At 40.1% G+C, this 26,628-nt stretch overlaps 1 protein-coding gene across 4 annotated transcripts in view; it reads right to left on the reverse strand.

Moving 5' to 3' along the window:
• Positions 1–26,628, reverse strand: part of LMO7 (LIM domain 7) — a 192,131-nt gene that overhangs the window by 62,715 nt on the left and 102,788 nt on the right. The gene's annotated exons all lie outside the window — the stretch shown is intronic.

Here is a 26,628-nt window from a genome sequence, read left to right on the forward strand (position 1 = left end):
CCTCATTCTCACTTTTATTATTGCTTAATTCAGCCTGGCTGCCTGTTCACAACTTAAAAAAAAAAAAAAAAAACTGGGGCCAACCTTGTGGCATAGCACATAAAGTCAGTACCTGTGACGCCATCATCCTACATGGGTGCTGGTTTGAGTCCTAGCTGTTCCATTTCTGACCCACTTCCCTGCTAATATGTCAAGGCAAGCACAAGTCCTAGGACCCCCGATCCCAAGGAGGAGACCCAGAAGAAGCTCCTGGCTTCTGGTTTCAAATGGGCCCTACTCAAGCACTGCAACCATTTGGGGAGTAAATCATTGAATGGAAGGTCTCTCTTCAAAATTAAAATTTTTTAAACTCAAGAAATTGGGTCTTAGACCATGACTTCTTATAAGTGAGGAGACAGAATCTGGTTTAAGTGTCGTCTACGGCCATACCACCCTGATCTCGTCTGATCTCAGAATCTGGTTTAAATCTGCCAGATCTGTAAGGGTAAAGGGGAGTGGGTGACAGCAGAGCCAATCCAAAGCAGATGTCATTATAAGAACAAAATAAGAGTGCCTTAGTCCACTCATCATTGCTGCACCAGAAGAAATGTCTTACACTTTTAGAGGCTGGGAAGCGCAGAGTGAAAGGCCTGTCCATGGTGAGGGGCTTACAGTAGTGTCATGCCACAACACAGGGAAAGATCAGGGAGAGAAGGGGCTGAAACCCCTGCATCAGGAACCCCTTCGCACAACAGGGGTCTTAGGGCGTCCATGAGGACCCAGTCCTCACAACCCAGTCACCGCTTAGAGGTCACACTGTCAGCACTGGGAGCCAAGGAATAAATGTCCCAATGCTTTCAAACCCCAATAAGGGACATCCCTAGTTACTTATAAGGATGGTCTGGCTCCAAGTGACAAGAAAGTGCAGGCATCATGAACAACCCTGAGGACACCGAGAGAAACTTTCAAAAACCGAGCAAGGAACTAAGTTTTCACACAACTATACATAAAGAAAGGACCATGTCTTTCCAAAATGTAAAGAAACAAAGAAGGAATTGAAGAATCTATCGGGTAATGGCTTCATTTTCTATTAGCACAAGTTATTCTAGTTAAAGCTCCCCAGTTGCATTATCTAAAATACAGCAAATACTATCATCTTTTTTCTCACTGTGTGAAACTGAAGAAATGTGTAAATAAAAAGAAATTGAGGATCAATTGTTAGGCTATTTTACTCCTCTTTCCTCCACTCGAAAAACAGCAAGCAGCACTGAAAAGAAACTGAAATTCTTTCTCCTGCCCTCCCACCTTCATTCCTAAGAATGCAACTGTGTTTCATTTGACAGCCATCCCAAGGATGCTAGAGACCAGTGACTCATGCTAGTTTTAATCTGCCATTTCTACAAAACGCACCTCTGATGATGTGCAAAGCAACACTATCACAGGAGAGAATTAGTGGTTTCTATAATATATAAACCAAACTTCCTTACTTAAGTAGTGAAAATGAAACCACTCTTACAGACATAACAGTTTTTGCCTTAGCAACATAATGTAAACTCCTATTATGATGGAAGTACTAGCTTGTTAAAAATTTGTTATTAAATGTTACACTCCTCCCACATACTAGTAAAAATAGTGCCATTTTACTTAAAGAGAGAAAGAGAGAGAGAGAGAGAGAGAGAGAAAACCACGCATTTGCACTGGCACACAGGTCCTATTTTAAAAAAACAAAATTCCAGGAAACAAAAGGTGAGTTTTATCCGTAACTCTCTCAACTTAAATTCTTTTCTACTTCACACATCTCTTACTACATAAAACTGAGTTCACAACAAAAATTTTCCTGTAGATCCAGCATACATTGTATACTGGACCATTAAGATAGAAACTAAATAAGAATCTGATATCTGTTATGTATAGTCTGTTCATTAAATGGAGCTCTGACATTCCATTATTGGCAAAAGTGTTGAGGGAGATACTAGATGAGATGTCAACTAAGGAAGTTTCACTTCCCTCCTGTAAGTAACAACATTAGGTACCCACAGAAATGGAAAGATACAAAAAATAGCTGGCTTTGAGTTTTGGTTTTAGGCCTATTAAGTTCAAGACCCTGAACAAAGCAGGAATGTTGAGTAGCCAAATGGCAATTAGACATTCACACAGGATGCTAAAAATCTAGATAGAGTTTGTATTTGGGGAGAGCTGACAGCACACAAATTAAATGAAAGCCATAAAACGACTCAGAAAATAAGTATAGCTCAGAGAAGAGGTACATGGATTGAGCCCTGGAAGACCCAAACTGTAAGGGTGAGGAAACAAAAAAAGAACAATGGACAAGGGCCCCCAGGGAGATGGCAGTGCTTGCCCCTGGCCAGGACAGGCAAGGCAGCAGGGAAAAGGGAGCGAGTGCAGGAGGAAGATGGAGTGAAGACCAGGCAGTAAGGAACATCTCAGCCTTAACACCCACACACAACCAGTTACTAGACATCACTGCTCCTCTAAGGAGGCCAATACAGACAGGTAAGCCCTAACAGCCACGAGGATTCTATCAAAACCACTCATGCTCCTGAAGACACAAATCAAAAAAAAATACTCAAGTAGTCAAGCTATGCATCCCTCCTGACCTGGTAAGGGCAGCAGCTAATTAAACTATCAATATGAATCTTCTGGTCTTAAACTCATCAAAGAAACAACGTGCCAAGTAATATAACTAATCCAAGTGTTTCTCAAACTGTACCACAGAATGGCAGAAACCAGGAAAATTGATAGAGGCTGTAAGCTTAAAACATTTTTGAGGATACAAGGCAGCAAACTGACATTCTGCTCCATCCTTACACTTTGTGAGCCTCACTTTCGTTGTTTTTCTTTTGCAGAAGAGTTATTAAAATTCAGGATGATGGTCTTCATGAAGTTTTTTCCAATTGCATTCTGTTTAGTTCTACTTTGTAATTATAATCCCACAATCACCTTTATTAATATTTTACATTAATCATGTTGAATATCCAACATTATCCATTTCAATCAACATGAAAATTTAATGATTCAGAGATTATGAAACCGATATGCCAAAAACCTAAGGACTTTTCCCAATACTTATTATGATTTGTTTAAAATTTGCTTCAGGGTCTGGCACTGTGAGACTACAATCTAATCCTCTGTATGCTATGCCCGCATGCCATATAGGTGCTGGTTCAAGTCCCAGCTGCTCCACTTGCAATCTAGTTCCCTGGTTATAGACTGAAAAAGCAGCAAAAGATGGGTCAAATCCTTGGGTCCCTGCACCAATGTGGGAAACCTGGAAGAAACACCTGGCTCCCAACTTCAGATAAGCCTATCTCTGCCCACTGTAGCCATTTAGGAAGGAAACCAGCAGATAGACTATTTCTTTCTCTGTCTTTCCGCTATAAGATGCTAAGCAGAAGCATTTCAGTCCTCTCTCCACTGATATACCAGTATACTCCTCTACCCCAGTCAAGAAAATAAAACATGTCTCCAAACTTTGCCAAATATCCCAAGAGTCAGAAATGCTCTAGGTTAAACAACTGCTATTTAAGCAGAATTGAACTCTCCAAACACATAAACCTCCTGAAGGTCTAAAATTCGGTTAAAGAGTCATTTAATAACATCTGTCTAGAGAAAAATACCAAACATACATGCAGAGCAAGTACTAACTATGTATGTGCAAAGTTAATGCAAGTGTCCCTTTAGGAGACAAGGAGAGGCGGTTTTTACTACAGCCAAGGAAACAGCGATCTGACCACAGGAAAAGACTGGAGAGAAACAGCCAAGAGGCTAGTACTGCTGGCTGCCTCTAGAAGCCAACAGGGAAGGAACGGATTTTCCCCTGAACCGTCAAAAAACAACCAGCCCTACGACACTTCTGTTCAGCTCTTTAACGCTCATTTTGAGTGGCCCAGGTGCAGTCTGTGACAGCACCTTAAGCAAGAGTTCCTGTGCATAAAACCATAAGTGCTTGGGCCCCTGCACCCACATAGAAGACCCAGAAGAAGTTCCTGGCTCCTGGCTTTAGATCGGCTGAGCTCCATTCATTGTAGCCATTTGGGGAATAAACCAGCAGATACGTGATGTCTGTCTCTTTTATTCCTCCATCCCCCTCTTCCCTGTCTAGTACTACCTTTAAAGTTGCACAGAAAAAGAATTATGTAGTTGAAAGGTAGAGTTACAGAGAGAGGGTGGGAGAGATATACAGGCTAAAGCCAGCAGCCTGGAACTCCACCCAACATGGGCAGCATGGGCCAAAACATTCAGGCCATCTTCTGGTGCTTTTCCAGGTGCATCAGCAAGGACCCAGATTGCAAGTTCAACAGCCAGGACTCAAACAAGCGATATATGTGATGCTGGCAATGCAGGTAGCGACCTGACCTACTGCACCACAATATTAGCCCTTGTCATTCACGCTTTCAAATAAATAAAAATACATCTTTTTAAAGACTCATTTTGAACATAACATCAAAACTATAATCCAATTCTATTAGCCCAAGAAAACTTTGCTCCATCTTATTCTTTATAATCCCATTATCATTATCTCCACCTAACAGAGCAGACACAGTAATCTCTTCTCAAGTGCAAATATGATCTAAAAATCCCCAATGCTCTGATCTGGTGAAGAGCCCTAAAGTATCAGAGCCAAAAAGCTGAGGCCTAAACCTAACAATTAACTCCTTGTCTCACAAACTCTTCACGGACAGATCCCATCAACTGCAGCTCTTACATGTCTCTTGTGTGTCTCTTCTTTCTATGATACAATTCCCTCCCAGCCCTCACTCTGACCTTGTATCTCCTCCTCCACAGAGATCCTCCCATGCCTTTCTACAGGTAATGCACTCTGTGGCCATTATCTAGGAAGGACGTGGCTTGTGGAGCCCTCCACATGACCACGATGTACTCTAATGACTTAGAACCATTGCCTTAGAAATATACCACAGTTGCAATAACCTCTGAAGTTAAACATCATTTCCATTTCATGAGTGAAGCTCCTGCTCTGAAAATGGAAGTCTGAAACAATTCCCCCAGCCTTACTCAACTAGAATGAAAAGGGAAAAAAAAGCACAAAGAAATACCAACTGAAGTGAAAAGGTTGGAGCTGCTGCCAATTTTTCAGGTGTTGACTTACAAACCTTGGTATGCTTTGGCTGTGCTTAACAGAGCACCATAAAAATGCACTCAATTTGCTGTTACTATCACGCACTGAACTGGCTATCCAGATGCCTTGGTCCAGGGATCTAAAGGACAGGGAAGGTCACCGGATTTATTATTTAACACTGCTTGAGTACTTAGACTCCATGAGACCCAGATGAAAACATGGAAACATAAAACACCTATCTTGAGGCCATAGCACCCAATGCTTCAAGCAGCAAAGGAGGAATTTCTTCTGAATGATTTCGTAGCAGTCAACCAATGCCACCTTTAAAGAAACACTAATCAGAAAGTTAAAACAAGTTACCTGTGTGGCATTCACTTTATTTGCACTCTGTGCAAATTTATATAATTGCCTCATGACACTGTAGATTCTTGTTGCCTATTTCTTAGGAAAGCAATCTAAAAATATTTTTGTATTGCATTACTTCATGTTTTCCCCAGTTAAGTAAATCTGACTTAAAAAGCAGAGTAATTCATCGGAATGCAAGTAAGCATGACTGGAAGGCCACTGCACTGGAAAATCATATGGATAAACATTCTAACACCAAATTAGTTTGCCTGAAAGTAGTGATGCACAGAGAACTGTAAGGTAACAGTTTTAAAAGAGGGAAACATAACTTTTGGAAAAGAATAAAAAATATGGAGAAAAACTGATAACAGCTACACAGAAAAGTTAAGTATATGAGCATATTCTGGTGTCCTACTTAAAACAGGTAAATTGCTTTGAAATTTGAATCTAGTTCCTATTTAATTTAGCTTCTTAAATCTAAATCTACAATAAACAAAACGCAGAAAAGTGCTTTACTATAGAAAGCTAATAACTGGAATAAAAAATGTAGCTTTGTCCCAGCCTTTAGCTACTCTGGGTGAGCTGGTAGTGAGGTGCAGTGTACATAAGGACATCTGGAATCAGGTGGTAGGAGTGGAATCCACATAACCCATCTTGGCTCACGGCTAACATTGCCAAATCCAACGGACCTCTTCAGGGCCATTCAGTGATAAGCCTGCACTGGAAGAGATTATCTTTTGAGGATGATTCCTCTCTGATACTGCAATTATTACATCTTACAAAGGAAATATTCCAGAGAAGTATGCTGTTCAACATTCCTACTGTTATGAAAGCCAACAAACAGGTTTGCTAGTCTTTCTAGAGAGTCTTTATGGTAAGTTCAAACAAAACAATGTGTGACCACATTCACTGGATGGCATGACTAAGCACTCTGCAGGAATATAAATAGATGTTCCCATGTATTATTTCAATTATAACTCCGGGATAACATGTTCCAGAGATATTAACAATGACAGCTTTTGGGATATTCTATCCCTCCTCAATGTATGTCAATTTTAAAATGTCTTAAGAAATTAATTATTTTCAAAGATCACAGGTAGTGATGAATTAGTTCATTATCAGTCATTCAATAGAAAGCAATTCTACAACATAATAAAAATGAGCTTTATACAGATGTAACTCAAAATTTTGTCATGTTTCAACAGAACATAAGGATCAAAATTAGATGGTCAAATTATTTGGGAACAAAACAGGAAGAAGAGAATCAGTGTGATGGCAAGGGGCATGGCTCCTTATAAGTTCAAAAGTTAGTCAAGGGCAGGCTTTGGCTCAGAGGGTAAGATGCTCCTGTCACACACAGGATTACTTGGGTTCTAATCCAGGTTCAGCTCCTGGTTCCAGCTTCCTGCTGTTGCAGTCTCTTGGAGACAGCAGGTGAAGAATCAGGCAGTTGGGTCCCTGATGCAGGACACAGGGACTCTGGTCCAGGCTCCTGACATGAGCCTGCCACAGCCACACCTATTACAACACTTGGGGTACAGGCCACTGGATGGAAGCTACCTTTCTGCCCCTCTGCCTCTTGGGTAAATAAGAATAAAAATAAAAATAAAATTTATCTAAGAGAAGTCTTTCCTGATTCGATCATTCATCATTTTATGAAGACACTAATTTTAAACTCTTAGACACAATGCTTGGTTACTGACTTCTCAGGGAGATGATGTCTTTCCTAATTCCATAAGTTTAAGACACTTGTTACTAAAATAAAGAGGAAAAATTATAGAACCATAAGTAAATCTTTAAGAAAATGTTGAAGACAGTCACTCCTAATAATGAACTACAATAAAATAAATTGCTGGTGAGGCAGTCTATAATTTTACATACATTAAGGTATTGAAACATTTTAAAAGAATTTGATTAACAGAAAGTGAACAGATTTTATGCATTCCACAGATACAGTTTCAAGAAGACACTCACATTCCCCTCTTTCCTTTTTCCAAATCCCTCCCCGCATCCCTTCCCTCCACCAAAAACAAATGTTTTTGTTTTCACCTTATTTTATTCTGAGAACAGTGAATGCAGAGAATAATTCCATTCATAATTGTTAGCACAATCACAGAAACATTCAAGAATTATAGAGAAATTTAAAACTATATAGATTTTCATACCTGATGATTTAGACTTAACTGGCATACAGAAAAAAAAAACTTCTTTGTTTATAGAAAGGACCCCTTGAGGGGCTTAGCTCATTGGCATAGTGGCTCAGGTCCTCATGTTGCATGTGCTGGTATCTTATGTGGGTGCGGGTTCATGTACTGGCTGCCCCATTCCCCATCCAGCGTCCTGCTTGTGACCTGGGAGGACAGTTGAGGAAGGCCCAGACCTTGGGACCCTGCACCCATGTGGGAGACCAAGAGGAAGCTCCTGGCTCCTGACTTTGGATTGGCTCAGCTCTGGCCATGGTGGCTACCTGGGAAGTGAATCAACAGACAGAAGATACGTGTCTCTCCTTCTCTCTGTGAACTTGTCTTTGCAATAAAAATAAGCAGATCTTTTAAAAAAAAAAAGGCCCCTTATTTATAGGAGTCCTTCTTGCCCCATTTTTGTGCAAGGGTACTTCAAAAAGTTCATGGAAAAGGGAAATAAAGAGAAATTTTAAAAGTTCTTAAATTTATTCATAATTTCTCTACTGTATGTGTTTCTGAGCACTAATTGAAGACCTTCCTCACCTGTGTAGCAGATTGGATCTGTAGGAATATCACCTGCATTACACCATGTTCTCCTGGAAAAAGCAGCTTATTATCTCTAGGCCCCCGGTGACCCCTCTCATTCCTCCACGGGCACTGCAGCTTCTCTCCTAGAAGGCTTTCTTCTTTCTCCTCAAATGGACATATACTGTGCTCTCTGCCTTATCCCTCCAAGGATAAAAACTGCCAGACTTATTTCATTTGATAAATAAATGGATTCTTGCAAGTCTTTGGACTCAGACACACTTCCAACCACAGTCATTTTCACCTGCAGCTCACTGCCTGAAAAATTACTGGGAATCAGGTAAGTGAGGTAAACACAACATTGCTAGTGTAAAAAAAAAAAAAATCAATGAATTAATCCAGGAAAAAAAAGTCCAAAACTGGAGAAAAGCTAATAACACAGTGAAACCATCTCTTGGCAACTCATGTTGGGAGGCAGAGGAGAAGGCACGGGAGGAGGTGAAGATGACCAGGACAAGCTCCTTGGGGACAGGCTACTGACCCAGAAAGTCACTATTTGCAATGACAGTATCCCATAGCTAAGTGCCCTGGTTTGAATCTCGGCCACTCTACTACCTAGCCAGCTTCTTGCTAACTCGCTCCTTGTGAGGCAGTCCAAGTGTTTGGGTCCTTGCCACCACACTGGAGACCTGGGAGTAGTTCCAGACTCTTGGTTTTAGCCTGGTCCAGCCTCAGGTGTTGCAGACAATTAAGGAATGAGCATATGGGAGATCTCTTTCCAGCTGTCTGCTTGACTGCTTGCTTTTCTCTCTCTGCCTTTTAAATAGAAATGAGAATAAACATTTTTGAAAAGGTGCAAGTCCCAGTGGGCATGGTACTGATCTCGGTAAAATGGGACCAAAAGTACAAAAGAGAAGGGGTGTGTGTGTGTGTGTGTGTGTACACACTTCAGATTTTATACATGTCAATGTTGTAAGGATAAAACCAACAGTGAGCGTGGGCTTGCCTTCTGGACTTAGCCAGACACTGACGTCAGTTCAAAGACGTCAACATCACCGTATGGCCCAGCCTGGCAGTCCTGGGGTGGCAGAGACTCTTGTTTGAACACTGGTTTACAAAAGAGAGCTGAGTATTAAAAGCAGATGGCAGCAAAGTTAAGTGACAACTCTTCCTCCTGTTGTAGGAGAACGTATGAAGCCAATGGGAGGTGTGGGGATGGCTGACACTGCTCTGCACTGCGAAAGCCACACAGATAGAACTATTGCTTAAGTCCTAAAATATAGGAATCTCAGAACCGACTTCATTATCTAACAGATCCACACTCTTAAGGTACTTTTTAAATTCTTTTAATTTTTACCAGAAAGGTAGATCTGCACAGACAAGGAGAGACAAGTATCTGCCTGCTGCTTCACACCCCAAATGGTCACAACAGCTGGAACTGTGCCAATCCAAAGCCAGGAACTTCTTCCAGGTCTCCCACACAGATACAGCACCCCAAGGCTTTCCTACGCCACAAGCAGGGAGCTGGACGGGAAGAGGAGCAGCCAGGACAGAAGCCAGCAACCATATGGGATCCCAGTACTTGGAGGTGAATTAGTCAGTTCAGCCATTGTGCCAAGCCCATAGACATGGTTTTATTCCTGCAGGGTAAATATCTCCTGTACCCACTAGTTTTCCTAGCAAGCAATTCAGAGCATTTTCAGAAGGCACCAGAAAAAACAGACTGAATTCAATGAAGAGATCCTTTTTTGGGTTTTAAAGAATGAATGAAACCACATGTTGCAATCCACAATTATCAACATGAGGTACTGGCAGAAGGTTGGGTACATTGACCAATATAAAAAATCGTAATAGGTTTTCAACCCAGATGTCAAAGCAATAATGCAAGGGAAACTGACTTTAAATATTAGTACAGAACAATTGGAATTCATAGGGGACAGGGCAGGAAAATGGATCTCAACCTTTATATCATATACATAGATTAATGCTAAATGGAATACAGAGCTGAATGAGGAACTAAACATACTTAAGTTCAAGTGGAGGATGGAAATGACAGTATCTTTGCAACATTATATAAAATAAGGATTTCTTTTTTTTTTTAATTGGAAAGGCAGATATACAGAGAGAAGAGACAGAGAGGAAGATCCTCCATCTGAGGATTCACTCCCCAAGTGAGCTCAACGGCCGATGCTATGCCGGTCCGAAGCCAGGAGCCTCTTCCGGGTCTCCCACGTAGGTGCAAGGTCCCAAAGCTTTGGGCCGTCCTGGACTGCTTTCCCAGGCCACAGGCAGGGAGCTGGAAGGGAAGTGGGGCTGCCGGGATTAGAACTGGCACCCATATGGGATCCTGGGGTGTGCAAGGCGAGGACCTTAACCACTTGCACTACAGCACTGGGCCCAAAATAAGGATTTCTTAAGCATCACACACACACACACACACACACACACACACACACACACACACACACACACATTAAAAAATAAAAGGAAAAAGTAACTAAGATGGTAATTTGAACAAAATTTAAATCTTATGTTGTTCAGAAGACACAGAGTTAAACTGTGAAAGCTTAAAAACCTGAAAGGGGACAAGACAACAACCTTCTAAACATAATATAAACTAACTTTTGCAGAGCATTGAAATGAAGACAACTCAACTTCAAGGAGTGGGTAAACAACTTGAAAAACACTCTAGCCAGTACACACACACAAATGGTCAGTCTATACATGGAAGTTTTCACCATTACTAGTCATGAGGAAATGTGAAGCAAAGGCAAAAGGAACACCAATATACACTAAGTAGAGTGACTAAAGTCCAGCAGACCAGTAATAAACATTCATGAGAATGTGGAACAACTGGTCACACATTAGTCAGACACAGCAAACGGTCTGGCCACTCTGGAGAGTAGTACAGCAGTTTATCAAACTGACTGTCCAGTCACCATTTGGCAACCACATCCCTAAGAAATTTTCCCTGAAAAAAAATGTCCATACACAGACTTGCATAGGGGACAGGCAGCCTAGTGGTTAAGAGGTCCACACACCGCACTAGTGCCTGCATTCAACTTAAATTCCTGCCTACAGCTTCTGACTCTACCTTTTTGTTGGAAGCAATGACTACAGCTCAAGTAGTTGGGTTCCCGCCACCACGTCAAACACCTGGTTTGGGTTTAACACTCTAGGGTTTGTCTCAGGACATTGGAAGTATTTTAGGATACAGCCAGTGAACAAGAGTGTTCTCACTCTCTTCTCCACCTCCCAAATAAATCAATATGTTTTTAGAAGAACAAAATGTGAAAAAGTTTTTCAAAAAATAACCAAAAGTTCATGGAAAGTGGAATTCAAAGGTAAGCTTCCTTTTGTGCCAAAAAATAATGAAATCTATTAACAATTTTGTAAAAACACATTTTTGTGAACTTATTAAAAGCCAAAATTTGGAAATTCATGTCAATCAGTTGACAAATGAATAAACTGCAATATCTATATTTGGAAATACTACTTGGTAATAAAAGATCTCAACATACATAAATCTCAACAATAGTACATGAGGGCAGATATCTGGCCTCAGGCTAGGGAACCAGTTAAGATACCCAGGTCTGTCTCGGGTACCTAGTTCCATACTTGGGTTTAGTTCCTAACTCCAGCTTCCTGCTAACTTCCTGTAAGCAGCGGCAGTAGCTCAAGTGATTGGATTCCCAAGACCTACAAGAAAGACCCAAATTAGGACCAAGTTCTCAGCCATTCTGGAAGTGAACCAGGACACATGGAAATTCTCTCACTCTGTCTCATTCACACTTTCCTGAGTCTTTGCCCTCAAAATAATTTTTAGGTGCATAAATTCAAAGTAGTCCAATCTCAAGAGATTACTTACTATATATTCATGTATGTAATATTCTAAAAATGGCAGCACTATATGACCCAAAGCACAAGAGCTAAAGATGAAGGGGTTTGAGTGATACGGGAGTTAAGGTAACTTCCTAGGATTCTATACTTTCATTATGGTGATGTCTATGTATTGCATTTAATTTCAAAATTCAAGTTGCACACATAATGTGAATTTTATTATATACAAGTCACACAACAATAAAGCTGCAAAAAAATTAAGGCAGATGGTAAAGATGAATGGGAAGTGTACCCCAGGCAATGCAATAGCATGGACAAAGGTACGGCTTGCTTTTGGAGTCGATGGTCATCATTTTATACCACCAAAAAAGTGTAAGCATGAAACAAATGTGACACAGGGGCCTTTCCTTTTGGAAGCAGAAGTAAGGAAAGATTTCTATCCCCTTCAAAGAACCTGACTTTCTCATCTTGCACACAATTGCCCTGTCAGAAAACTATCAAATCTAAAAAGCTTAAATATAGCCATAGCTCCTGAATTACCCACTGCCCATCCAACACAGAATGGTAAGTTACTTCTGTCTTGCCTCCAAATTACATGCATTTCCTGTTGCTGTGAATGGTTCCACAGCTCAAAAGCCAACTCCCTGCTGCTTCACTCTAATCAATCCCCATTATGTCTTCCTTCTAGCATTTCTTGGCACCTGTCTGTCCAATCATGCTTTCACTACAAGCAGCAGTTGGCATGTTTATCATAACACTCCTGAACAGCAACAGTTCCTGCTCCTCTCCCCTAATCTCCATGCAGTTATCATTCAATCAATTTCATTGACTATATTTTCCCATCTTCCTATGGCTCTGAGTTTTAACATTCGTGCTCACAAGTTTGGGTACTGACACCAATAGCTTTTGAGATAGTTTCAACCAACCCAGGATACTTGAAGCACCAGTCTAATATCCCCCAATCTCATCATCCCTACCACTCTGCATCCTCTCTGCCAAAAGATGCATACCTCAAGCTTCTCCCACCAAAATGGAAGCCTCCAACAGCAGAGAGCATTGGTTTCTACAGAGAAGGCTCTGTTCAAGTGTTAGGTTTCTAATTCCTGCCTCTACACTTCTGGAGGTGTCCGTCTCCTTGCAGTGGTCACTCACTTCTCATTCCATCCTGCTATAACTACAGATGCACACTTAAGCCTGTCACCTGTTACACCTTCATGAAACTCTCACTTCTGTGTGAGATCATTGCCAATTATTTCCTTAACTCATGACATTCAGACTGTGGTCCTACCTGGAAACAGCTGGCCTACTAAACACCCACTCACAGCCCTGCCCTAGACCTCAAGCATCAGAGCTTGAATTTGAACGAGATGCTGATGTTCATGGAGCACTCAAATTAGGCAGGACAACTCTCCGTGAAATCTGGGGAATCTTTCATTTATAACTTGCCGAAATGTCAAAATCCTCCGTATCTCCAGAACTTAATTCCTACCAACCAGCTTCTTGAATTTCAGTCCATGTCTGAAAGACACACATTAACATGGCAATTTTTCCTTCCTATCCCTCAGGCAAATGCATTAGAGGTAGAACTCTACCGCAGAAACAGTCCTGGATTTGGAGTCAGCTGAGCTTTTCCACTTGAGCCATTTATGCAGTGACCTTTGGTAAGCCACCAAGCCGCTGTGTCTCGTTTTCCACACCTGTACACTTGGACACCCACCCTATCTTACCAAGTGCTTCTAAGATTACACAAGGCATTAAACAGAACATTCAAGTGCTACTTTCTTTCCATTCCTCTACCCTCTCACAAGCAGTATTTTTCCTTCTCTAGGTACTTAATAGCCTTAAAACTCAAATGTGTTTTTAAAAATACCATATCTAACCCATCTGCTATCTAATGAAAAACTGCCCTTCCTTGTAATTTTCTGCTTTATTCACAGCTTAGACTACCATGGGTTTCATTGTTTCCTTGGTAACACAAAACATCACATAACAGAATGTCAATCATTTATGAATTTAAAAATAATTCCTAAAGGCTTGGTAAGAGAAGAAGTAATGACTCTATTTACTATATATCCGTAAGAAATTCTTGAAGGGTTTCTGTGCTTGACTCATTTCTTGGACTTTGCTTGTCTGAGTCACTATCTGATCCTCCAGTCTTATTTTCTGCAACTAGAGTTTCATCTTACTGAAATTGGCCTGTGCTATTAATCGTTACACTTGACGTTCTGGGTTTAACCACCTGCTTCAAACTCTCCAATGACTATACTTACAACACTACTTAGCCAATATATTTAACATTTTTTTTCATTAATCCAACAGCACACGCCCATAACTTATGCTTTTGTCTACAATTTGGGTTTTGGAACAATACTTCAAATTATTACTACTCATTGAGATCTTACATCAAATTTAGTATGTAATGATCTAAAATGTAAAAGACAATCCCATTTTACATATATGTGTAAATATATCATCACTTATTCCCAGTCAAAAATGGTTGGAAAGCATCAAAAACAAGGAAACAAAGAAATTATGCTATATAAAGTGTACATATCACTTATTGTGTTAATAGTTTCCATGACAATGCTATAAAGGTCAAAGTGTCATTATATGATCCCAAGCAATTCAGATTAGTATGGTTTTATAATGCTCAGCCCTTAACAGGAATGTTCCATTATCACAGAAAATACAATTGAACATTCATAAATATCTGCATGAAGGTCATAAAACCTAAAGTGGTATTTATCCATCCAAATTTTTTTAAAAACCAAACACTACTGTTTCTCAACTGACTAGTGTTAAGAAGAATACTTTTACTACAGTTGTCTGTTACAAAACACGTGTTTTCATTTAACACTGCTAAAATTAAGAAACATCAAAACTGGTTACCTTAGATTCAAAGGCATAATACTAGGATATTTCAAAAGTTTGTAGAAAATGGAATTCAAAGCCTATGTTAGTAAAAAAAATATATATATATACATAAAATATAAATTTATATATATAATATATAATTATATATTTAACTTTTTGTGTATTAATATATATAAAACTATGTGCATATATATTTGTTTAACTTTATACATGCAAAGGGGTCTCCAAAAACTTCACATTATGCAAATTTTATAAAACTATGCACTGTTTTAAAAAACGCTTAGCATCAAATGAGTATTTTAATTGTAATTTTCTGTGAATTTTTTTAAGTCCCCTCAAAAAGTCACATGAAGTCACACTTATTATCTCACAAACCAAAAAAAATTAAGTCATATTACAAAGATATTTGTTACGTAACAAACCAAGAAGTATCAATCATGTACACAAATCCAATTTAGGTGTAGCTGGCCTGGATATACACAGCATATGCCTTTTCTCCCAAATAATGTAGTGGGGTGTGCATTACTATTTTTAATTACACTTTTACATTAACTTACTTTAATTTTCTCCCTTTTCCTACACCTGTCATATTATGATACGTATCAGAAAATGAAGCTTGTAACAGTGAAAAAAACGACTATGCTATTGTAATAACTTGGGGACAAACAATAAGACTGGATAGAAAGGAAAGAGGGGAGATGAAGGGTGACCCCTTATGCATATAACTTTATACCACTGTGGAAAAACAAATCTTAAAAAGAAAATTTGTCACAGAGAAGCACAAAGAATGCTAGAAATAGACTGATGGTCTGCTTAGGAAGGACTATGTTATTGTAATAATATGGGGAATATCAGGGGTTGGGAATTTGGCGATGGGGTAGGGAAATCCCAAACCCTATGGAATTGTTCCACAAAATTAAAATAAAATTAAAAAATTTTAAATACTAGCAATTTTGCAACAATTAGTCAAGACTGTTTAAACAGAGTGGAAAGAGGACAGATTCTGGAGACAGAGACACTGCCTGGATTTGACTGCGAGCTACACTTGAAAAAGTTCATACAGCTAAGCATGTTACCCTTCCCTCTGCCTCATTTCATTGGAGGCATCTGAAGCACAGGTAAACACCCAGCAGTGATGTCATTACTACTTGGAAATAACATACATAAAATACTTGCCAATGTCCAATAGCTCTTACCCAGTTTACGTAAATCTATCTGAATAACTGTGATCGGAATCATTCTGACAATTTCCCAATCTTGTTTGCTGCTAGTCAATCACTCCAGCATATGCATACAGAGGAAAATTGAGAAGTCATTTCAGTGCTCAAGACCCAAAAGCAAGTTATAACTTCAGAATGCATTTCCTGTTCTCAACTTTCAGCTTCCAGATCAAAGTAGAGGAAAACTAGGTCTCCCTTCCCTCATCTTTCCTCAGAATTCAGGATGTTTACTAAGTGAATATTAAATACTCAATGGCAATTAAACTCATCATTCCCAAAGTTATACTAAAGGGCCAGCATTGAAGAGAAGTGTATTGAGACGCTGCCTGCAATGCCAGCATCCCATAGGGATGCTAGTTGAAGATCTGGCTGCTCCATTTCCTGGCCAGCTCCCTGCTTGGGGCCTGGAAGGACAGTGGGTTAATGGCTCACTGTTGTGGCCCTCTCGAGACTGAATCAGCAGATGGGAGATTCTCTCCCTCTCCAACTCTGCCTTTCAAATAAAAGCTTTAAAACCTTTTTTAAATAGATGCCACTAACAGGGCACAGATCACAGTTAAGAGGACTCAATACCCTGAGACAAACCTTATCACCCTCTCCCCACCAAGAGCCCAGTGCAAAGCTTGCTGCTTCTGCCTGTGCTGGAAGCAAGTCCCCTGTAAAATCCACCAACCCACACAAATATACTCCTTCTTCTAAATACTTGGAGAGAGGGAGGAAAGGAAAATGTCAGGGGAAGGACAAAGCTCCATTTCTTAAGAATCTGGAACTCTGCATGCTGTGACCACCTCTGGTGCAATACTAATACTCCTGTGTCACCTTGAAAACATGGACAAAGCTAAGAGATGGACAAAGCTAAGACATGGACAAGAAAATAAGTTTACAAAGGTCTGGGGAACCTCAGCATCTGGCATCTCATTATGAAATTTCAGACATTTTCAAACAAGTCATTATCAAACAAAAATGAGTGTTCTATTCAGGCAGTTTACAGATGTGTTTTATTCACATTAATAAATGTGGAATAAGCAAAAGCTACTTATTAGACATTTCTTTCTCAGCATTAAATCAAAAGTAGTCCTAATAATATCTGTTGACCCAGATAGGTTGATTCCAACACAGAGTTCCATAGTTCAGTAAATTTAGAAAAAAAGGCAATCCAAAAAACTTGGCAGTCACCAATATTATTACAATGTAATAAAATAGTGAAATGCGGTTGCAACAATGATACTCTTGATCTTTAGAGACTTCTCCCTCAAAAGTGTTCAAAGCACAGAGAGCAAATCCATATTAAATTGACAATGGTTAATGCAAACATAACTCAAAGCAGGTGCTTCCCCAAAGCTAACTAAATCCCTACTTTTTCCTTTTTTAGCTTAAGAAAAAAATGGGCTTATTTGACGTGTTGATTCAAAATGCGTTTTAATCTTACACACAGAGAGAAGATCAAATAAGTATCTGTTCCCTGGCTTCCAGCTGCACTATTTGTAACATCATTTTTTTAAATTGGATAAACAAACATAAATGTCAAGACATACATCTGCCAAAGGAGAGAAGTAATAATTCCAACAGATAATTCCAATTTATTTACGCTGTTCTTTATGATCACAATTATAGTAGGCAGGGCCATGATTTGGGGGGTCAAAATAAAAAACCACCATCTTCTTTCCCATCTGACTCATGATGTTTGATAAACTTTTCTGTTTCAGAAGACAACTTCTGCTCAGATAAAGATGATGATGCAGCAGACACAGCCACCGGCACTGATCAAAAACTTCCCAGGTCAAGAAAGGCCTCCATTAGTTGAGATAGATTTTCACGCCTGGGATAGGCAAACCCTACATCCCTGATAAGCAGGAAGTAACTACAGAAGATGTGATGAATCTGTAACTTTCAGCAACCTTTAAGAGTTAGAAATCTCTGAGGAGGAACTGAAATGGGACAGGTAGGTACTGGCTGAGAGTCAACTCCCCCACACTACACAAGCCCCACCTGCATATCAATTAAATGACTCCTTTCTCAGGATGTACTCTTGTCCACCAGGGACTTGAAGGTGATGAGTAGCCATTCCCCTTCCCAAGCCCACAGAAGTATGGCCTACGGGAGAGGTACTCCGTCTCTTTCCATGGACACAATGTGCAAGGCAGAAAGGCATTCTTCTATCTTCCACCTTTCCCTCCCAACACATTCAATCCTGAGCATGACCTATGTATCTGTTATCTCCTTCCTTTTAAACAAAATTCCTTGAAAAAAATGCCAAGTTATGAAAATGACAATAAGAACTAAATGCCATTTGTTGAGCACTGATTCTATGCCAGCAACTATGAACTTCATAAACCTCACTTCACATTCCTCACTATGTTTTATCAGTACAACATTCTTGTGAGGCAACAATGATACCCAAAGGGCAGTATTTGTTAATTTCCATGGGAACACCAGGCTCTTGTTGCTTCTTTAAGATTTACTTATTTTTATTGGAAAGGCAGATATACAGAGAGGACAAGAGACAGAGGGGAAGATCTTCCATCTGATGGTTCACTCCCCAAGCAGCCGCAACGGCTGGAGCTGAGCCAATCTGAAGCCAGGAGCCCAGAGCTTCTTCTGTCTCCAATGTGGATGCAGGGTCCCTATGGCTTTGGCTGTCCTCAACTACTTTCCCAGGCCATGAGCAGAATGCTGGATGGGAAGTGGAGCCAATGGGATTAGAACTGGTGCTGATACGGGACCCTGGCACATTCAAGGCAGAGACTAGTCACTAGGCCATCGTGCTGGGCTCTGGCTTCTTTACTAATATCCTCACAGTGCGGACACATAGTAAGCAGGCAATAATGATTTGCCAAAAAAAACAACATGGAGAAACAAGCCTATCATAGAGAAGATGCTAGGTTAGCCATGGGGTAACATGGGATGGAACTGAACTGAAATCAAGAGACACCACCAGTTCTGCTCTCCTTTGAGATGCTTCTGTTCACAACATCCATCCAATGAGCACTCCTGTTCCCAGCTCTGAGAAACCAGGACACTTCAGCCACAGCTCAACCAAACACAGTCCATGAGAAATGAGCTGTTAGGAAACCTTCAAGTTTTTTCAGGTTTCTTTTCCTCAAATGGATTTTAACTATGACAAAGTCAAAGTAAATGTGATTTTTTTGCTGGGAAGACGAATGGTTTTGATGTTTCATGTTACACACAGTCAGGCAACTTGCCTTTGGAAAGTCAGAGGATTCCTGTAAGCTTGTTAGCAAACTTTCTTACTAAACATGGATTTCTCATTAGACATTAAATCTACCATGAGTTAGTATTAAAGAAAAATTATTTGCCCATGAGCTTCTACCATAATATTCCTAATACCCCCCATAAACCACCTTTTCCATCCAAAAATCCTAGTAATTTTAGAGTTGCTCCACTGGATGAAAACTAGTTAGTGATCATCACCTCAAGACAGGGAAATGTTTATAATGCATCCTTTACATGTCAGTTAACCATTTATCATTTGCACAACAGTATATGGTTTTATTAAAACTTCCGCCAACCACTTTGAAAGGTACATGGAACAAAGTTACAGTTTTGTTTATAGCTCACATCTAAGGAGGATACACATATTTCTTTGAGAGTAAGTGAATTTCAGAGTATGTTGCAATTTGCCATATCATATTCCGGTATGATAAGTGAAAGGCAATTAAAACCAAAAGTTCAATGACTGCTTGCCAGATCTGCTTGGTGTCTGTGAATCATGATAATTAAAAGAGGAAGTTCTGGCAAAGAAAAAAGCATCCATTTCACCCTATCTTGAACAGAATGGTTTTAAAATATACCAGAAGTCTTTGTAAATGAAATCCAATTTTCAAACATTGAACACCTATGGTGTCAGGAAGCAAGGGGCACAACAATGGAAATCATATGTGTTCTTTACCCACAGTTTTTTGAGTCACTGTAAAAATTACACACAGAAAAATCAGGCACTCTGAATGTGCTGATGAGAAGCCTACGTCACCTTCATTGCAATCAAGTGAAATGAATATATATCTCTATGTTCTCAGATAAATCTTCACACATATATTCTATCTGTGAATTTGCGGGGACAGTCACTAATTATAACATGAACTCTACTGCTGACACTTCATCATCTTATCTCTGTATGTGTAAGTGCAATCCACACTGAAGATACAGAATCAAAGTTTCTTACATGGGAGGTAAGTGAACAACTCACATAGCCTAGTTTCCTCTTAACTGGATTCAGTGCCATCTCCTAGTTTGTAGCTCCACAAACATTTAAGCATATATTCCAACAACACCTATGCCACTATCACACAAATGATCATTTAAGTCAGCTCAGAATAAAAGATGAAATTCAAAAATAATGCTTAATATTTCAAATTACTGATGAAGCTCACATTATCAAAATCAGCTGAGGAGACTAAAATTGTGTCAGTGTGTTTTAATTTTTTCTTAAGATTTATTCATTTTTAATGCAAATTCAGATATACAGAGAGGAGAGGCAGAGACGAAGATCTTCCATCTAATAATTCACTCCCCAAGTGACCCCAAGGGCTGAAGCTGCACCGATCTGAAGTCAGAAGCCAGGAACTTCCTCCAGGACTCCCAGGTGGGTGCAGGATCCCCAGGTGTTGGGCCATCCTCAACTACTTTCCCAGGCCACAAACAGGAAGCTGGATGGGAAGTGGAGTAGCTGGAATGAGAACTGGCGCCCATATGTGATTCGGGTGCATTCAAGGCGAGGACCTTAGCTGCTAGGCCACCAAGCCAGGCCCATGTGTTAATTTTTAAAGTGGGATTAATTCAGGGAAAAGTCAGGCTGGACTGACTATTCCAACTGGTGCAAGTAAAAATTAGAGTGGGTGAAGGTTGGTTGGGCTTTGCCACAGCATCACCTGGCAGAGGCTGGCACTGGGAGCTAAATCTATCAAATTAAACTCCAGAACCACCTAGAGAGTGCATAATCCAGGAGTGGGAGTGACCTATTGCGGAAATAGTGAGCACCTCCCACTTGGGTTACCACTCCCACTGGAGAGAACGAAAACCAGGACAGGGGCAGGGGTGGCTAGACAGAAAGGCACCTGCCAGTGTATGTATGGCCTGGATAGTAGGGTTGGTTGGGTTGAACTAGGCTTCAATGCCCATTGACATGTAGGAGAGCTGAATGGGATATGGGACAGACTGAACAAGTCTGAGGTACATATTGGCATGCGTGGAAACCAGGGTAGGGGCAGGCCTGGTGGGGGTTACAGGGAGTCACCCCAACTAGGCTGCAGCTCCCCCTGGTTTTCATGAGGGCCAAGTATCAAGTGGGCAGGATTGGGCTGGACTGCAACACCCATCAGTTCGTGTTGAAGATAAGGCTGGAAACAGAATGGACCCAGCAATTACAACAACCAGCATGTGCGTAAGCTGAATGCGGCAATGGACAGTGCTGGACCATGTACTGGCAAGTACACACAAGAATCAGGTCTGGGATCACCTCAGATGAAGTTTCTTTGGAGATCCCTACAACTGAACTGATCTCAGAACCCCAACCATGAAGAGACTAAGTCAGCCAGTAGATTCTGAGCAGATTTCATCGCGATTGGAACAGCGAGATCAGCAGCAATTCAGACCTGTTGAACTATCAAAACTGCTTGAGCGGGACCTGTGGAGCATGACTCACATTGGGGACCTGGGATGGGTGGGAGGCCGGGTGGGGCTTCTCCCTTTGTTACTTCCCTGACCCCAGATACTGGGATAAAATGACATTAGTGTGGAAACAATGGTCTTACCCACTTTCCAGTAGCCCTTGACCCTTTGAAACTTAATCAACTAAGATTATTAAAAAAAATTGATTTAATTTAACAATAAAGTGGGATTAATTCAACATAGGAAGTCCTATAGATAATAATTGGAAAGACAGAAACATCTCTTCAACAGACATAGGATATCTTATCCCTTCAAAGGGTAATGCTACAAAACAAAGGCATCATATCCACAAAAAACTCCATAAATAAAAGGTGTTACTTTTTAAAAGATGGATTTAGTTTTATTGGAAGGGCAGATTTTACAAAAAGAGAAGGAGAGAGAGAGGTCTTCTTTCCACCTGGTTCACTCCTTCAGTGGCCACAATGGCTAGAGCTGAACCGATCAGAAGCCAATAGCTATGATTTTGTTTCAGGTATCCCATGCAGGTGCAGGTTTCTAAGCCTTTGGGCCATTCTCTACCATGCTAGGCCACAGACCGGAAGCTGGATGGGAAATGGAGCAGCCGGAACACAAACCAGTATCCACATAGGATCCTGGCGCATGAAACATAAGAATTTAGCCACTGAAGTATCATGTCAGGCCCAACAGGAACTCTTTCAAGAACACCTTGTTCAGGTTATCTCCAGAGATAAAGATCCTGGCCAGAAAAGCAGAAGTCCTCAACATGAAGTAACATACCACCACACAAAGAAGAAGTGGGGTCCCTTCTGTATTTCTGTATTTCAGGGCATGGAAAGCGAAGAAAGGAGAGCTGATAGAAACACAGGCAATTGAGGAAGAAATCAACTAGAAACAGAAATAGCCTAGATGAAACTCTCAATTATTTCCTTGTTTCTTCCAATATGAGACCTATTGTATCTCAGAACTTTTCTCTACAACTTGGACTCACAGAAATTCAAACTCTATCATGAAAACATTTATGAACTTGGTTATCCATTTTTGCTAATCACTACCTGAGAAATCTAGAAAAATTAATACCCCTTCTAGGTAAGTGCCTACCCTGACAGAATGGCTGGATGGGATAGAAATTTAGGCGGGGGCGGGGAGAAACTTCCTCTGTTTTATTCTAATACATCAGCAGAAAAGGAATGTTTTAAAATAGTAACATGAGTGACAGGTGGAAGACATCATGCTCAGGTTACAGATCCAAGTTTAGAAATCATTAAGCTTGTTATAAAAAGATTAAGATGTTCTATGACTCATTTGGAAAGACACAAGCAAAAAAAATGAAAAATCAGATTTTAAAACAGAAAGAACAGAATACTACAAAATAGGTAATTTCTACTTAGATGAGTAACTTCTAAACACACACACACACAAAACGCACACACAACACACACCCCTCGAGCACAGTTTGGCAGACTGGTTAAAAAAAAAAAGCACCATCTGGGAACCTGATTCCTAAGAAATGACTTCACAATACTGCCACAAAAATCAAGCCCTCTTCTGAAGCTGTAGAGAGAAGTCAAGCCTTAAAATATTCATTTGAGTCTTATTTTCATAATAGAAGCATTTTAATACTAACTTTTCTTTCAATTATTTTTCCCTAGGCAACTAGCTGTGAAAAATGAAGATCTCTGAGAGACATTTATCCCCCCCCAAAAAAAGCTCAATCAACAGCAATATCTAAAATTATATTTTACACCTAAAAACACTAATAGTGCAAATAATGATGAAGTTCACACTAGAAAATAACATTTGACTGGAATACTATGTTCAAAAGCACTGCCATCCTGTAATTCTATTATGAACAGAATGTATCTAAAGAAATGCTAAAAACTGGATCAGCACAGTAAGGGGGTGGAGAAAAGAAACATGTCTACAATCTGTTCAGATTCTCAGCTTTAAACGTTTGATATGCCAGTTGATTAGAGCACTTGTTTCTGATTCAAATCAACAGAAATACAAAATTAACACCTACCCTTCTTCCAACTGAGCGCTCAAATACAGGACTCCCAGGTTTTTTGTTAAGTTACCCCATTGTTCTGTGCCACTAACTGCCCAGGTTCCAACATAGAGATCGTGACATCTGCTGCTAGAACTCTCCAAGATGCAGTGGCCTGTTGGCATGGCCACTGTTTCACTCCCCCAGTTCTTTCATTACAGGTGTGCTCAGAAGAGCTCCATAGGAAACCTGGCGCCTCCTTACAACAGATCAGTAATGTCTCTAACACCTGTGTGCATATCTGACCAGTGGTTAACAGTAAAGCAAGTTCAGTGTCATGGACTGAAATCAGCAAAGTTTCAATTTACCACATCCATGAAACTAAGTCAGTTTACTTAATGGTCTTCTGAAGAAAATATAAAGATAGATTCCACACGTGAAATCAAAGCACATCAAAATAAAAGCTGTCAGCTGACTTTGAACATACAATCTTTAAATAAATGAAATAATTCCAACATACTTGGAAAAACTGGAACCATTACTTTCTGCAAATAACTCACAAAACTAGATCATACATCCATTCCAGAAGTTTAAGGAGTATTCTAGTTCTGTTTGACTAGTAAAACATTCTTTATTGTAAATAAAAATTGTAAATTTCACGTTGCCAGAAAACTCTTGGGAAGACCATTATAGTCTGATTCCAAATGATTGAAATAATCCAATAGTAACAGTTCATGAACTCATGTTACTTCCCACGCCAGTGCCACATGTCAACCATGAATGTATCACTGCTAGCTCCATTACTGAAAGCCCCCATATTCACCAACCTGGAGGATGTCAGCTCTCAGAACACTACGCTAAGCAAGGGCAACAACAGCTCCTCATGCTAATAGACGCATTTGAGCAACTAATTCACAATCAAGTATTTAAAATAACCAAATACCCTGCCACACTGTTTGCTAAGTTCAATCTATACAGATGAGCAAAAATATTTTCAAACTACTCATGTCGGGACAAATTACAATGAGTCTTCCTATTTAAACAAACACACTAACAAGAAAATGGATACCCTATTACATAAGTAAATGGTTACACTTTAGCAGAATGTTAAAAGTCTGTTACAGTCAGTATCTTTCATTTCCACATGACTATTTTGCTGGCAGAGAGGAAGTTAAGAATTTTAAATCTATGCCAGTGTTTCCCAATCCCAGCACTATAAATAGTTGGAGCAGGAAAATTCTTGGAGGCGAGGAGCTGTTCTGTGCATTAAAGGGTACTCAGCATCATCCTGACTCAATAGATGCCTGCAGCACCCACAACTCCAGCAACGACAGAGGCTCCAGATGGGGCCAACTGCCTCCAGGTAAGGAGTATTCATCTCACTGAAGCAAGTTCTTTCAGATAACAGGAGAGTAAGATTTTTGACCGTTAGGAATCTGCACGTTATATGACAACAACAACTAACAACTCAGAAATGCATTGCTATTTAGTAAGCAATTTTACCCCTTTCCTTTCCTGACCACTATCTCAGGGAATTAGAGATTAGCAATTAGCCAACACATTCAACTCCCAAGCATCTGCTAGCTTCCTTGTGTGCCACAGGAGGGATTCCAGAGCTTCCCAGGGAGGCAGACCCAGGATCCGATGCCACGCTTAGTTGGTTCAGCATGACAGACTTTTCAGGGGAAATGTTCATAAGCAAAATCAAGATCCTCATCAGACACACCTTGCTGGGACGGGCGTGCAGTCGCCCCTGAAACAAGTTGTTCTGCATACTTCTTGACTGCAGCTCTAGCAGCGTGACCTCCCAGTTTCAGTTTGTTAGGAATTTAATTTCACTGAAGGCTGACTCAAGATGCCATTTTTTTTTCCTTAAGCATTTCTGACCAATGTCTCATGACAAGCTTTGTCATAGCACTCTTGGAACTGGTAAACCAACACCCATTTTGCTTAACTCAAGCACAGGCTGGGGAGTTTCAGAATAGAGCCTGATTCTGGAGGGAAACATGGCGAGTACTGAGAGACATCAGCAATTTCACGAAAAGACACCCTTCAAGGTCTGAAGTCTCTGTGCTCATCAGTCAGAGTGTACACACTGGGAAAAGTCAAACACATCTAAACGTGTCATTTTCAAGTAGACTACAACATGACTTCAAACACTGAAGAAGGAAACATTTCACTGTGGCTGTGAACCTTAGGATCCCTCAATTGTCTTTCGAATAATCAAAAGAAACTCTCGTGGCTGACAGCCACTATATTGTTAGAGTATGCCAAGGGCCAAAACTTTGTTCAACACGGCCAAAATCAGACAGGTCCAAACTGTCTGCTCAGTAGAAACCATACATCACTAGGCTCTTCAATACATCTTCATTCTAGATACACTTTCATATTATCTGGGCTTTTCCAATTGTTCTACTCGGAAGACATTCTATGTTGCCAAAGATTTATGAATACAGATGGTTATTTTTCATGACAAAAATGACCAGTTTATATTTTTACAGGTTAAAAAAAACTGACAGGCAATACATGGGAATATTAATGATGTAAATAAGTCTTTGAGATGGCAAAAACTGATGTTTCCTTAGAGACAGAATAAGGTGCTTATTTGCTCCCTTGGAAACTCGTTAACTAGGCTTGAGAGTCATCACGATAAGGAAGCCGCCATTATTATAAAATCAAATAGTTTTCCTGTCACATTTATGAGTTTATTAATTATTTCCTGGAAACAAATTAGATTTACGAGGTAAGGTGGGAGGTAGTCTCCCAAGAGCTCAAAGCCACATTTCCTGACTCCATGCAGTCATACACAAGCAGTATTTTCCACTGAAATCCAGTGGTACACCTGGGTATGTGGTCCCTTCCCTATTTTCACTTCCTCCACTGTCCTGTGCTAATAAAATCAAGGAAAACAGTTCATTGTTGAAAATCGGA

This window comes from Ochotona curzoniae, unplaced genomic scaffold, assembly GCF_017591425.1.
Source record: "Ochotona curzoniae isolate NIBS_2020 unplaced genomic scaffold, NIBS_Ocur_1.0 contig_64, whole genome shotgun sequence".
NCBI classification, from domain to species: Eukaryota; Metazoa; Chordata; class Mammalia; order Lagomorpha; family Ochotonidae; genus Ochotona; species Ochotona curzoniae.